The sequence below is a fragment of the Staurois parvus genome, unplaced genomic scaffold, assembly GCF_062004578.1.
Source record: "Staurois parvus isolate SC_StPar_1 unplaced genomic scaffold, SC_StPar_1.0 ptg001631l, whole genome shotgun sequence".
NCBI classification, from domain to species: domain Eukaryota; kingdom Metazoa; phylum Chordata; class Amphibia; order Anura; family Ranidae; genus Staurois; species Staurois parvus.
Window position 1 is genome coordinate 55001 of NW_028319427.1, and position 15133 is coordinate 70133.

Here is a 15133-nt window from a genome sequence, read left to right on the forward strand (position 1 = left end):
TCACACTCGGTCTTAGTGGCTAACAATGCCTAACATGTTATATAAACACACCGGGAACAACAGAAGAATTGCAAGCGGCTGTATAGAAGTACAGCACCCTGTGTGAGAAGGCTGCGATGGAAGCAGACACCCCCAGCTCTGTCCAGACCCTCTATGCGTATTATAAGATGGGGGGTAGGTGCTCCCCTCCTGTAGCAGATTCCTAACAGGACGAGTTCACTCAGAGATTTTTTTTTTGGCTGAATGATGTCATAGTGAAGGTGCGACCCCGCGTCTCCCAGGAGCTCCAGCCTCGGTTTACTCCGCAGAGATGACCCCTAGTGACCCCTAGTAATGTGGAGTTCACCTGTGACCCCAGAGGTGCCGGAGAACATTCTCAGCCAACCAAATCCAGCAAACATCAACCTTTGTCAGGTGTGGAAAACAACACTTTTATCAAAAAATGACTTCACAGGATTTTTGGGGTTTATTAACCCCTTCCCTGCAGGGCACCCCCTTCCTGCCCAGGCCAGTTTTCAGCGCTGTCGCACTTTGAATGACAATTGCGCGGTCATGCAACACCATACCCATATGAAATTATCATTTTTTTGCGACAGATAGAGCTTACTTTTGGTGGTAATCACCTCGGGGGGTTTTTTTTTTTTTTTTAAACAAACCAAAAACCACTGAAAATTTTGAACAAAAATACGTTTTTTTCTTAGTTTTTGTTATAAAATTTTGTAAATAAGTGATTTTTCTCCTTCACTGATGTGTGCTAATGAGGATGCACTGATGGGCACTGATAGGCTGCAGTGATGGGCACCGATAGGCTGCAGTGATGGGCACTGATAGGTGGCACTGATGAGGAGGCACTGGTAGGTGGCACTGATGGGCATTGACAGGTATCACTGATGGGCACTGAAAGGCAGAACTCATATATGGCACTGATAGGCGGCACTGACTGGCACTGATAGGTGGCACTGATGAGGAGGCACTGGTAGGTGGCACTGATGGGCATTGACAGGTATCACTGATGGGCACTGAAAGGCAGAACTCATATATGGCACTGATAGACGGCACTGACTGGCACTGATAGGTGGCACTGATGAGGAGGCACTGGTAGGTGGCACTGATGGGCATTGACAGGTATCACTGATGGGCACTGAAAGGCAGAACTCATATATGGCACTGATAGGCGGCACTGATTGGCAGCACTGACTGGCACTGATAGGCGGCACTGATAGATGGCACTGAAAGGCAGCTCAGATGGGCACTGATATGTGGCATTGATGTGGCACTCATGAGCACTGACATTGATGGACACTGACAGGTGACACTGCTGGGGCTACACTGATCATCAGGGCACACTGATCCCACAGTGCCCTGATGATCGGTGTACATGTCCCCTCCGAGGAATGCCGATTACCGGCTCTCCTCTCCTCTCCTCTGTCAGCGTGACAGCTCGTGAGGAGAGAAATGCTGCTAACCGGCATTTCCCTATTTACATGCGATCAGCTGTGATTGGACACCGCTGATCACATGACCGAGCCGACATCTTCGGCTCTTTCCATTGATCGGTGATCCGCTGTGTCCGAGGGACGCAGCGCACCACCGATCGCCGCACTGCGCACTCCCTGAGCCACGGTTAGAGTGGGAGGACGTCATAGGACGTCATCCCAGAACGAGAGTCCCGCCTTGCGCCCGTCATTACCTTATATGGCATTCGGGAGGCGGTTAAGACGACTCTCATAGACTAACATGGCATGCCATGCGACTTGGGGTCTCACAAGTCGCATGCCAAGTCGCGGCAGTGCTGATCTGCATGCAAACACAGCCTGCCTAGGAACGCCCACTCCTCCAGACTGATATGCTCCCATCAAGGCCTTTTTTTTTTTTAATATTTGCATAGCTCCTCCCACTGCGTGCATCAGGGCTCTTGAGGAGTATGGAAGGCATGTTTTCAGGAAGCTATGTACAGCACTCAGCTGGCCCCTCCCACCGGCCGTGATCTGCCTGCGCTGCATAGAAAAACACAGAGCCCCAGTGATGATGTCATTTGGTCACAAAATAGGGTGTGTAATAAAAACAAAAAGATTTAACTGAAAAAAAAGGTCATAAGGGAGGAAAGGAGGAATCGGAGAAGGAAAAAAAGTAAGCAGATTAAACTTGAGCTTTAACCCTTCCCGCACCGCTCTCCATGCTGCTGCCAGCCGCAGAGGTCGGAACGAACGACGACTGGGAATTATACGGAAATTCGGCGGTATAGAAGGGAACGGCTGTACAAATAGGAAACACCAGCAACCAGGTTAGGATGGGGAGGATTATTATTGCTCGCTGGGGGTTACTGTACTCCACACCGCCTGTAAATATCGCCCAATCACAAAACACATTAAAAATTTATAAAAGATAAAAAGAAAAGGTTCACCGTAACTGAATCTATAAATTCTCTCTCCATATATAGAAAGATCTCTCCTTTATTACCACCCCCCATGTTCCCTTTAAGGTCGGATGGGAGGGAGGTATTAGAAGCATGTGCTGCGCTCTGAGTCTGCTGGCTTAGAAAAGCATGTCAGCTTCACGTGAACGGCCAAGCGAAGAGGGAAGGACCAATCACTGATCGGCCTGACAGCCGCCTCGCTCATTGGCTCCCGGGAAAATGCCAATCTGCTGCATGTGTTTGGCACACATGGCGACGCTCCTCGCCTCCTACAGGCCAGCGAAGGCAGGACAGGCATGTTTGCACCCGCGCTGGAGGTCTGATTCATTCTGATCCATGTGATTGCGGCTCTGAATCAACACTTGTCGCTGCCGCGAGAGGAAAAAGGCGGCCGGGGAGCGACAACAGGAATATTCCGAGAGTCGAAGAAAGCTTCAACAGATCCTAGCATGCTGCCGGCCAGCTGGAACTTGTAGTTCCTCTGCAAGCAGAACTGCTTTAAAGTGGTTGTAAACCTCAGACATGAAATATGAACACAGCAGATCCCTCTGTAGCAGCCCAAACGGAGCCCTCTCTGCGGGCAGCCCAAACGGAGCCCTCTCTGCGGGCAGCCCAAACGGAGCCCTCTCTGCGGGCAGCCAAAACGGAGCCCTCTCCGCGGGCAGCCCAAACGGAGCCCCCTCCGCGGGCAGCCCAACCGGAGCCCTCTCCGCGGGCAGCCAAAACGGAGCCCTCTCCGCGGGCAGCCCAAACGGAGCCCCCTCCGCGGGCAGCCCAACCGGAGCCCTCTCCGCGGGCAGCCAAAACAGAGCCCTCTCCGCGGGCAGCCAAAACAGAGCCCTCTCCGCGGGCAGCCAAAACAGAGCCCTCTCTGCGGGCAGCCAAAACAGAGCCCTCTCTGCGGGCAGCCAAAACAGAGCCCTCTCTGCGGGCAGCCAAAACAGAGCCCTCTCTGCGGGCAGCCAAAACAGAGCCCTCTCTGCGGGCAGCCAAAACAGAGCCCTCTCTGCGGGCAGCCAAAACAGAGCCCTCTCTGCGGGCAGCCAAAACAGAGCCCTCTCTGCGGGCAGCCAAAACAGAGCCCTCTCTGCGGGCAGCCAAAACAGAGCCCTCTCTGCGGGCAGCCAAAACAGAGCCCTCTCTGCGGGCAGCCAAAACAGAGCCCTCTCTGCGGGCAGCCAAAACAGAGCCCTCTCTGCGGGCAGCCAAAACAGAGCCCTCTCTGCGGGCAGCCAAAACAGAGCCCTCTCTGCGGGCAGCCAAAACAGAGCCCTCTCTGCGGGCAGCCAAAACAGAGCCCTCTCTGCGGGCAGCCAAAACAGAGCCCTCTCTGCGGGCAGCCAAAACAGAGCCCTCTCTGCGGGCAGCCAAAACAGAGCCCTCTCTGCGGGCAGCCAAAACAGAGCCCTCTCTGCGGGCAGCCAAAACAGAGCCCTCTCTGCGGGCAGCCAAAACAGAGCCCTCTCTGCGGGCAGCCAAAACAGAGCCCTCTCTGCGGGCAGCCAAAACAGAGCCCTCTCTGCGGGCAGCCAAAACAGAGCCCTCTCTGCGGGCAGCCAAAACAGAGCCCTCTCTGCGGGCAGCCAAAACAGAGCCCTCTCTGCGGGCAGCCAAAACAGAGCCCTCTCTGCGGGCAGCCAAAACAGAGCCCTCTGCGGGCAGCCAAAACAGAGCCCTCTCTGCGGGCAGCCAAAACAGAGCCCTCTGCGGGCAGCCAAAACAGAGCCCTCTGCGGGCAGCCAAAACAGAGCCCTCTGCGGGCAGCCAAAACAGAGCCCTCTGCGGGCAGCCAAAACAGAGCCCTCTGCGGGCAGCCAAAACAGAGCCCTCTGCGGGCAGCCAAAACAGAGCCCTCTGCGGGCAGCCAAAACAGAGCCCTCTGCGGGCAGCCAAAACAGAGCCCTCTGCGGGCAGCCAAAACAGAGCCCTCTGCGGGCAGCCAAAACAGAGCCCTCTGCGGGCAGCCAAAACAGAGCCCTCTGCGGGCAGCCAAAACAGAGCCCTCTGCGGGCAGCCAAAACAGAGCCCTCTGCGGGCAGCCAAAACAGAGCCCTCTGCGGGCAGCCAAAACAGAGCCCTCTGCGGGCAGCCAAAACAGAGCCCTCTGCGGGCAGCCAAAACAGAGCCCTCTGCGGGCAGCCAAAACAGAGCCCTCTGCGGGCAGCCAAAACAGAGCCCTCTGCGGGCAGCCAAAACAGAGCCCCCTGCGGGCAGCCAAAACAGAACCCCCTGCGGGCAGCCAAAACAGAGCCCTCTGTAACAGATCACCCTAATCGACACCTAATGTTCGATCGATGGTCTATCATTGGTTGTTATTATTATTATTGATTTGTATCGAACCTTTGTGGTTTTTCTGCCTATCTTGCTGCCTCTTTCATGTACTCGATCTTTATTGTTTTTTATGACTGTGTTTTATATTACTGTTCACTACCTACGCGCCTTTTTCTACCTCACGACGTTGCGCAGTTTTTGCGTTTTTGTCTACATCTTAATACAAAAAAAATAAAATACCGATTTTGGATGCTTGCCGACCATCACACTAACATGTAAATCATTCATCCTAGGTCAGGATTTTGAAAAGCAGACATAGGGGATTGGAATAAACTGAACGCATGCGGCTAAAATACCATATTAATAAAAGATAAAAATGCAGCGCTAATCAAAAAAACATAAAGTCCAATAAAAACAGAACAAATTCCAATTAGAAAAGTCCCAAAAGTATTCCCAAGATTCACCCATCACCAGAACACCCGAAAGGTTCAGCCTCTTACCAGAAATTCCGACCGAAACACAGCGGTCAATATAGGCAACTCAAATGGGAGATGAAACATGTAAATCATGGAACCAGCAATCCTCATCCAGGTGGATATCAATCTTCCCCTTTAAAGATCTGAAGTCGGTCCTAAAAGAATACTCTCATCCAATATTTAGTCAAAGAAAAAAGGCCACTCATAGTGTAGTATTTAAGTAACAAAATCACCCTGTTTAATTTCAAGTTACCCGTACATTGTTTTGGATGGTTACCAGCATTTGAATCAAGTTTCCAACCAAGAAAATGGCCGCCGTCCCTCCAAAAACTGTGATGACGTCACATGATGAAGCTCCACCTCACGATGTTGTGCGGTTTTTGCGGTCTACATTTTAACAAAAAAAAAAAAAATACCGATTTTGGATGCTTGCCGACCATCACCCTGACATGTAGATCGTTCATCGTAGGTCAGGATTTAAAAAAAAAAAAAAAAAAAAAAAAAAAAAAAAGAGGAAGGCGCCTTCCTCTCTTTTTCTTGTTACTGCATTAGAAACTTCTAAAATTAGGTGCAACTGCATCGCGTTCCAGTTATAAAATATAAAACACCTACAGGCGCTAATATTCTGATGAAATTAATCCTTTAATATTGTGCTAAATCCAAACATGATAAATAATCATCATTAAATACAAATTCATAAAATTGTGAAAAATTGATAATCCAAATTAATATGAAAAAAATTTGTATAAAATAAGTCCATGTGATAAATAAAACTAAAAATTAAAAATAATAAAAATTAAAAAAAAAATGAAAAATCATAAGACGTGAACACCTGATCTGGATTGCACTAATTGACTTTGAAAAAAATGAAATAAACAATAATAAAAATTGAAAAAAAATGAAAAATCATAAGACGTGAACACCTGATCTGGACTGCACTAATTGACTTTGGGACAGTCACTAGTCTAGTTTTTTAATTCTTTTCATTTTTTTTTTAATTTTTATGTGTATAAAATAAGTCCACCATGTGATAAATAAAACTAAAAATTAAAAATAATAAAAATGGAAAAAAATGAAAAATCATAAGACGTGAACACCTGATCTGGATTGCCCTAATTGACTTTGAAAAAAATGAAATAAACAATAATAATAAAAATTTTTAAAAAATGAAAAATCATAAGACGTGAACACCTGATCTGGGTTGCACTAATTGACTTTGAAAAAAATGAAATAAATAATAATAAAAAGTTTAAAAAAATGAAAAATCATAAGACGTGAACACCTGATCTGGATTGCCCTAATTGACTTTGAAAAAAATGAAATTAATAATAAAAATTGAAAAAAAAATGATAAAATCATAAGACGTGAACACCTGATCTGGACTGCACTAATTGACTTTGGGACAGTCACTAGTCTAGTTTTTTAATTCTTTTCATTTTTTTTTTAATTTTTATGTGTATAAAATAAGTCCACCATGTGATAAATAAAACTAAAAATTAAAAATAATAAAAATGGAAAAAAATGAAAAATCATAAGACGTGAACACCTGATCTGGATTGCCCTAATTGACTTTGAAAAAAATGAAATAAACAATAATAATAAAAATTTTTAAAAAATGAAAAATCATAAGACGTGAACACCTGATCTGGATTGCCCTAATTGACTTTGAAAAAAATGAAATTAATAATAAAAATTGAAAAAAAAATGAAAAATCATAAGATGTGAACACCTGATCTGGGTTGCACTAATTGAGTTTGGGACAGTCACTAGTCTAGTTTTTTAATTTAAATTCTTTTCATCTTTTTTTTTTTTATTTTTATGTGTATAAAATAAGTCCACCATGTGATAAAACTAAAAATTAAAAATAATAAAAATTGAAAAAAAAATGAAAAATCATAAGACGTGAACACCTGATCTGGGTTGCACTAATTGACTTTAAAAAAAATGAAAAACAATAATAATAAAAATTATTCACTCATTTTTTTTAATTTGAATTCTTTTCATTTTTTTTTCATTTTTATTATTTTTAATTTTTAGTTTTATCACATGGTGGACTTATTTTATACACATTTTTTTCATATTAATTTGGATGATCAATTTTTCACAATTTTATGAATTTGTATTTATTTAATGATGATTATTTATCACGTTTGGATTTAGCACAATATTAAGGGATTAATTTCATTAGAATATTAGCACCTGTAGGTGTTTTATATTTTATACCTGGAGCGCGACGCAGTTGCGCCTAATTTTAGATGAATTAATAGCACATGAATAGGAGAATGTGTATTATTGTGTATTATTGTCAGCGAACCACAACAGTACATAGAACACGTTTAATTTTATTTTTATTAATCATTTTCAATAGTTATTATCAGGGGTGGACTGCCAACTCATGGGGCCCCCGGGGCAATAGGGGATCATGGGGCCCCTGTGTCCTTGCCCACACTCAAAAAAGCCCATAAAAAATAAAAGGTACCTGGGGCATCTCATGGGGCCCCCTACTGACCCCGGGTCTGGAATGGTCAGTCCGCCCCTGGTATTATCACTATGATAGTGGCTCACAAGCAATTGTTATAACTTTTTTGTTTGCATTAGAGCTTTGCTTCCACTCTAAGAAGAGCTGCCTCAGTGTTACTGCTCCCATCCATCCATCCATCCCTGATATCCATCTGGCACCTTTATGCTACAGCTACAGAGGTTGGGCTCCAACAAGCTCGCCCTATATAATATACATTTTCAGGATTTTTAAAAACAGACATAGGAGATTGGAATAAACTGAACGCATGTGGCCAGTATGGTTTGAATCCCAACCACGGCACCACCTGCCTGGAGTTTGCATGTTCTCCCTGTGCCTGCGTGGGTTTCCTCCGGGTACTCCGGTTTCCTCCAACACTCCAAAGACATGCTGGTAGGTGAATCGGCTACTGCCTAAATTGTCCCTAGTATGTGTATGTACAAATGTAAGTTAAGGACCTTAGATCGTACGCCCCTTGAGGGTTAGGGACCTTAGATTGTACGCCCCTTGAGGGTGAGGGACCTTAGATCGTACGCCCCTTGAGGGTTAGGGACCTTAGATTGTACCCCCCTTGAGGGTTAGGGACCTTAGATTGTACGCCCCTTGAGGGTTAGGGACCTTAGATTGTACGCCCCTTGAGGGTTAGGGACCTTAGATCGTACGCCCCTTGAGGGTTAGGGACCTTAGATCGTACGCCCCTTGAGGGTTAGGGACCTTAGATCGTACGCCCCTTGAGGGTTAGGGACCTTAGATCGTACGCCCCTTGAGGGTTAGGGACCTTAGATTGTACGCCCCTTGAGGGTTAGGGACCTTAGATTGTACGCCCCTTGAGGGTTAGGGACTTTAGATTGTACGCCCCTTGAGGGTTAGGGACTTTAGATTGGACGCCCCCTGAGGGTGAGGGACCTTAGATTGTACGCCCCTTGAGGGTTAAGGACCTTAGATCGTACGCCCCTTGAGGGTTAGGGACCTTAGATCGTACGCCCCCTGAGGATTAGGGACCTTAGATTGTACGCCCCTTGAGGGTTAAGGACCTTAGATTGTACGCCCCTTGAGGGTTAGGGACCTTAGATTGTACGCCCCTTGAGGGTTAGGGACCTTAGATTGTACGCCCGTTGAGGATTAGGAACCTTAGATTGGACGCCCCTTGAGGGTTAGGGACTGATGTGAATGTACAATATATATGTAAAGCGCTGCGTAAAATTGACGGCGCTATATAAGTACCTGAAATAAATAAATAAAATACCATAGCTGAGAAAAAAAATCCCAGGAGCTGGACGGCCAAAACATAAAAATAAAAAAAAAATACATTCAAAAATCCAGATACAGAAGTACCCGTCCCCTGGTTTTCTTGAAGCTGCTGATCCCATCCGATCCGCCCCGGGGCTTTACATGCACCTGCCCTCCTTATGGTGAGGATGGGGTTAATAGACAGCTTGTCAGGTTCCCCCCCTGAAGCAACGCATTGAGGACACCGCTAAGCAGTTCACTCAGCAGGGTCTGAGACATGTTGTCATGTGTCCCCTCCATGCGAGCCGCATGATCCCTCCACCGAGAAAACATCCAGCACCTCCAAAAGCAAGCGGCTTACCCTCTCCCTCCCTCCCTTTGCAAAAGCTCCCAGTCTTGCTCGCTAAAAGCAGCTGAAGCGGCAGGCAAAGGAAGAAGAAGCGGTACCCAGAGCGCCGATTGTGGAGCACAGTGGTTCTCTACCTGGGGGTCACGACCCCTTTCGGGGGTTGAATGACCCTTTCACAGGGGTCGCCTAAGACCATCGGAAAACACATATTTCTGATTTGTAAAGAGCAGCTACTGTGTAGAAAGCAGCTTCTGTGTAGAAAGCAGCAGTATTGGAGGTAAAACGACACTTCATGAATTATAATTACTGGGTAAATGTAAAATCATTAACTACTGCAAAAAAATATCTGTATAATAGTAGCAAAATTACAGTTATGAAGTAGCAACGAAAATAATTTTATAGTTGGGGGGGGGGGGGGTCACCACAACACGAGGAACTGTATCAAAGGGTCGCGGCATTAGGAAGGTTGAGAACCACTGGCGTAGCAACTTCGTCCAAAACCAAAAAGCTGCAATCGTGTCTATACATCACACAGCCGGAAACAGAACCTCAGCAATGAGATAGTCGCAGCCAATAAATCAGCGCAAAGTGCAGACAATTCCCCAGCAGAAAGAGACCGACTTAAATCATTGGCAGATCTATCCCACAAACAAGCGTGGCCCCGGCTCTAACCAACGCCGAAGCATACACGGGGGACGGGCACATTGAAAACAAACGATGATGCCCCCCCGGTCCGCAGAGATGGAAACTCACCCGTGGCCGCCAGGAGACGTGTGTGTGTGTGTCAAACATTCATAAAACACTGGCACTCCTGTATTATGCACCTGCACCGCCCCTCCCACACACACCCCTCCCATGCCGGTGAGAAACTGGTTGTGCTGCCTGCCAAAAAAATACAACAGCAGCCAATCAGCTTTCAGGTGACCGGCGTCGGGTTGTGCTGAATGAACTCCGTCCGCTACGGTCCTTTGACAAGGAAGGCCAGTTTGGCGAGTTCATCGGTTCTGACGGGACCTCGCTTGTCCTGACCGCCGGCACAGACTTCTGAAATCATAGCTTGGGAACCTATGTGATAGATTGTAAGCTCTGTGGGCTCATCGGTTCTGATGGGGCCTCGCTTGTCCTGACCACCTGCACAGACTTCTGAAATCATAGATTGGGAACCTATGTGATAGATTGTAAGCTCTGTGGGCTCATCGGTTCTGATGGGACCTCGCTTGTCCTGACCACCTGCACAGACTTCTGAAATCATAGATTGGGAACCTATGTGATAGATTGTAAGCTCTGTGGGCTCATCAGTTCTGATGGGGCCTCGCTTGTCCTGACCGCTTGCACAGACTTCTAAAATCATAGCTTGGGAACACCTCACCTATGTGATAGATTGTAAGCTCTGTGGGCCGCGAAGGGTTCATCGGCAGCCCAGGTATAATGGGGGTAAATGACTGAAAACACGCCCACTGGATGATGGATGAAAAAGTAATAATGAGCAACTACTGATACACCAATGTCTCAGCCAGGACAATACGGATACATTGTATCAGAGGTAGACATATACACAGTACCAGGGGCGGACTGACAACTCATGGGGCCCCCGGGCAATAGGGGATCATGGGGCCCCTAATGTCCTTGCCCACACTCAAAAAAAGCCTATAAAAAAGGTACCAGGGGCATTTCATGGGACCCTCTACTGACCCCGGGCCCTCGGGCAGTGCCTGAGTGCTCAAATGGCCAGTCCGCCCCTGCCCAGTACAGGACTCGGCTCAGTGACGGGACATTACACTGGGACTGCAGAGCACCAATGTATCCCTGAGGACAGTACGGATACATTGTATCAGCAGGGGTGGACTGACCATTTGGAAACTCGGGCACTGCCCGAGGGCCCGGGGTCAGTAGGGGGCCCTATGGGATGCCCCTGGTACCTTTTTCATAGGCTTTTTTGAGTTTGGGCAAGGACACAGGGGCCCCATGATCACCTATTTCCCGGGGGCCCCATGAGTTGTCAGTCCGCCCCTGTATCAGAGGTAGACATATACACAGTACAAGACTCGGCCCAGTTACGGGGCATTACACTGAGACGGCAGAGCACCAATGTCTCCCCGAGGACAATACGGATACAATGTATCCCCCCGAGGACAATACGGATACAATGTATCCCCCCCGAGGACAATACGGATACAATGTATCCCCTCCGAGGACAATACGGATACAATGTATCCCCCCGAGGACAATACGGATACAATGTCTCCCCGAGGACAATACGGATACAATGTATCCCCCCGAGGACAATACGGATACAATGTCTCCCAAAGGACAATACAGATACAATGTATCCCCCCCCCTCCGAGGACAATACAGATACAATGTATCCCCCCCCCCCTCCGAGGACAATACAGATACAATGTATCCCCGAGGACAATACAGATACAATGGATTCATCAATAAACTCTCACTTTACCACCCTCAAGAGAAGTCACACTCTCACCCTTGAAAGCAAAATTAATACTGAAACCTTTTCTCTTTATAAAACTCAAAAGTCCCTTAAACCAAAAATAATCAAACAAAATAAATAAGAATAAATAAATGAATATAATATAAAATAAAAAGTCCAAAATTAAGTGTCCTAATATTCGGATATATTTGGACACTTGATTTTGGACTTTATATTTTGTTTATTCATGTATTTATTCTTATTTATATTGTTTGATTATTTTTGGTTTAAGGGGTTTTTGAGTTTTATAAATAGAAAAGGTTTCAGTGACGGGGCATCAGACTGGGACTGCAGAGCACCAACCCCGAGATTCTCATCAATCACTGAAACATTCACACCTCGGCTCCTGGGCTCCACAAATCCATTCTCCAGCTGTGGAGGAACTACAAATCCCACCACCCCTCTGACTCCGGGAGTCATGCCTGTGGCTGTCAGACCTGCATTGCCTCGTGGGATTTGTAGTTCCTCAATACCTGGAGGAGAGGAGCCAAGAGGAGAAGAGAGGGGAGGAGAAAAGTGAAGAGAGGAGAGGGGGAAGAGAGGAGAGGGGGAAGAGAGGAGAGGGGGAAGAGAGGAGAGGGGGAAGAGAGGAGAGGGGGAAGAGAGGAGAGGGGGAAGAGAGGAGAGGGGGAAGAGAGGAGAGGGGGAAGAGAGGAGAGGGGGAAGAGAGGAGAGGGGGAAGAGAGGAGAGGGGAGCCAAGAAGAGAAGATAGCCGAGAAGAGAAGGCCGAGTAGAGAGAAGAGAGCCGAGAGGAGAAGGGAAAGAGAGCCGAGAGGAGAAGGGAAAGAGAGCCGAGGAGGGAAGGGAAAGAGAGCCGAGGAGGGAAGGGAAAGAGAGCCGAGGAGGGAAGGGAAAGAGAGCCGAGAGGGAAAGGGAAAGAGAGCCGAGAGGGAAAGAGAAAGAGAGCCGAGAGGGAAAGAGAAAGAGAGCCGAGGAGGAAAGAGAAAGAGAGCCGAGGAGGAAAGAGAAGAGAGCCGAGGAGGAAAGAGAAGAGAGCCGAGGAGGAAAGAGAAGAGAGCCGAGGAGGAAAGAGAAGAGAGCCGAGGAGGAAAGAGAAGAGAGCCGAGGAGGAAAGAGAAGAGAGCCGAGGAGGAAAGAGAAGAGAGCCGAGGAGGGAAGAGAAGAGAGCCGAGGAGGGAAGAGAAGAGAGCCGAGGAGGCAAGAGAAGAGAGCCGAGGAGGCAAGAGAAGAGAGCCGAGGAGGCAAGAGAACAGAGCCGAGGAGGCAAGAGAACAGAGCCGAGGAGAGAGTGGAGAAGAGAGCCGAGGAGAAGAGAGCGGAGAGAAGAAGAGAGGAGAGCCAAGAAGAGAAGATAGCCGAAAAGAGAGGAGAAGAGGGCCGAGTAGAGAGGAGAAGAGAGCCGAGAAGAGAGGAGAAGAGAGCCGAGAAGAGAGGAGAAGAGAGCCGAGAAGAGAGGAGAAGAGAGGAGAGCCGAGTAGAGAGAAGAGAGCCGAGAAGATAAGATAGCCGAGTAGAAAGGAGAAGAGACCTGAGAAGAGAGCCGAGAAGAGAGAGGAGAAGAGAGAGGAGAAGAGAGCCGAGAAGAGAGAGGAGAAGAGAGCCGAGAAGAGAGAGGAGAAGAGAGCCGAGAAGAGAGAGGAGAAGAGAGCCGAGAAGAGAGAGGAGAAGAGAGCCGAGAAGAGAGAGGAGAAGAGAGCCGAGAAGAGAGAGGAGAAGAGAGCCGAGAAGAGAGAGGAGAAGAGAGCCGAGAAGAGAGAGGAGAAGAGAGCCGAGAAGAGAGAGGAGAAGAGAGCCGAGAAGAGAGCAGAGGAATGAGGAGAGAGCGAAGAAGAGAGAGGGGAAGAGAGCCGAGAGAAGAAGAGAGGGGAGCCAAGAAGAGAAGATAGCCGAAAAGAGAGGAGAAGAGGGCCGAGTAGAGAGAAGAGAGCCGAAAAGAGAGCCAAATTATTTCTTGTGTCCCCTCTGTGGAGATCCCCTCCAGCATAAAATGTATCCCAGTGTCCCCAGAACAGGAAGTGGAGGGGATCTTCCAGTGGGGTCACCTCCTCTCACTTCCTGCTGAGCCCACATGACCAGAAGTCCGGGGAAGTCTCCTCTCCATTATAGAAGCTAAATAAAGTTTGTCTTTCTGTGTAGAAGAGATGATGGGACCCAGACAGGAGGGGGGGCCCCGGGGGTCACCTCACTGGGGAAGAGTAGGGGGTCAGTGTAACCACGTGACCGTCCCCCTCTCACCATATCCCAGTCAGGGTCCACCTCACCGCACACAGGTGGGCTCTGGCCGGGGACCCCGGGATACTCAGGGCTCCATGGCGGTGGTCCCTATTTCCCCGGTGAAGGTCTCCCTCTTACCCGTTGCCCGTGTCGCCGGTCCCCTCACACTCCGCTCCTCCTCGGTCTGCTCATCTATCAGCCACCACTCTCCTCACACAACACACATTCCCCGTGCAACGTGACAACGCCACGCCCACCCGCGTCCCATTGGCCCGCCAGCCCGTGCCGCCGAAGATCGATTGGCCGGAGGGGCGGGGCCGGGAAGGATTGTGACGAGCAACCATTGGTGCGGCAGAGAGTCACCTGGCCGGGCACGTTACATAACAGCTGAGCGCCGAAGGAGGAAAGGGGGCGGGGAGATGTGTAAGGGGGGCAGGCCCAGTGTCACGCGGAAAGGACCGCCCACCCAAGCTGAGGCTGCATGGAGGGGTGCCGAGACCGGAGCTAGGAAGTGCGGGGATACAGTACATGGAGTCTGCTAGGAGAGGAGAGGGGGGGGGACGCAGGACCTGTCACCTGGGGGCTCTGCTCAGAGCATGACTTACAACCAACAGTTTATATACAAATTATTATATTTATTATTATATCTTTAAATATTACTATATGTTTTATTATTGTTATATTTTATTTTTATTATTTTTTATTATTAATATAATACATTTTTTATTTTTTTAAGTAGTATTTTTTTTTTATTATTATTTTTTGTTTTTATTATTGTTTAATTTTTATTATTATTAATATAATAATACATTTTTTAAAGTAGTATAATTTTTTTCATTATATTTATTATTATTGTTATGTTTTATTGTTATATTTTATTTTTATTATTTTTTATTATTAATAATATAATACATTTTTTATTTTTTTAAGTAGTATTTTTTTAATTATTATTATTTTTTGTTTTTATTATTGTTTAATTTTTATTATTATTAATATAATAATACATTTTTTTCAGTAGTATTTTTTTCATTATATTTATTATTATGTTATATTTTATTTTTATTTAATTTTTATTATTATTAATATAATAATACATTTTTTAAAGTAGTATAATTTTTTTCATTATATTTATTATTATTGTTATGTTTTATTGTTATATTTTATTTTTATTATTTTTGTTTAATTTTTATTATTATTAACATAATAATA

General features: G+C 46.8%; 1 protein-coding gene across 1 annotated transcript in view; it reads right to left on the reverse strand.

Moving 5' to 3' along the window:
- Window positions 1-14181, reverse strand: part of LOC149434988 (period circadian protein homolog 3-like) — a gene marked incomplete at its 3' end in the record, with an annotated part of 66875 nt that extends 52694 nt beyond the window's left edge. Inside the window, exon 1 of the mRNA XM_089663137.1 lies at window positions 14063-14181. The remainder of the gene's footprint in view (window positions 1-14062) is intronic.
- Between the last annotated feature and the right edge of the window lie 952 nt (window positions 14182-15133).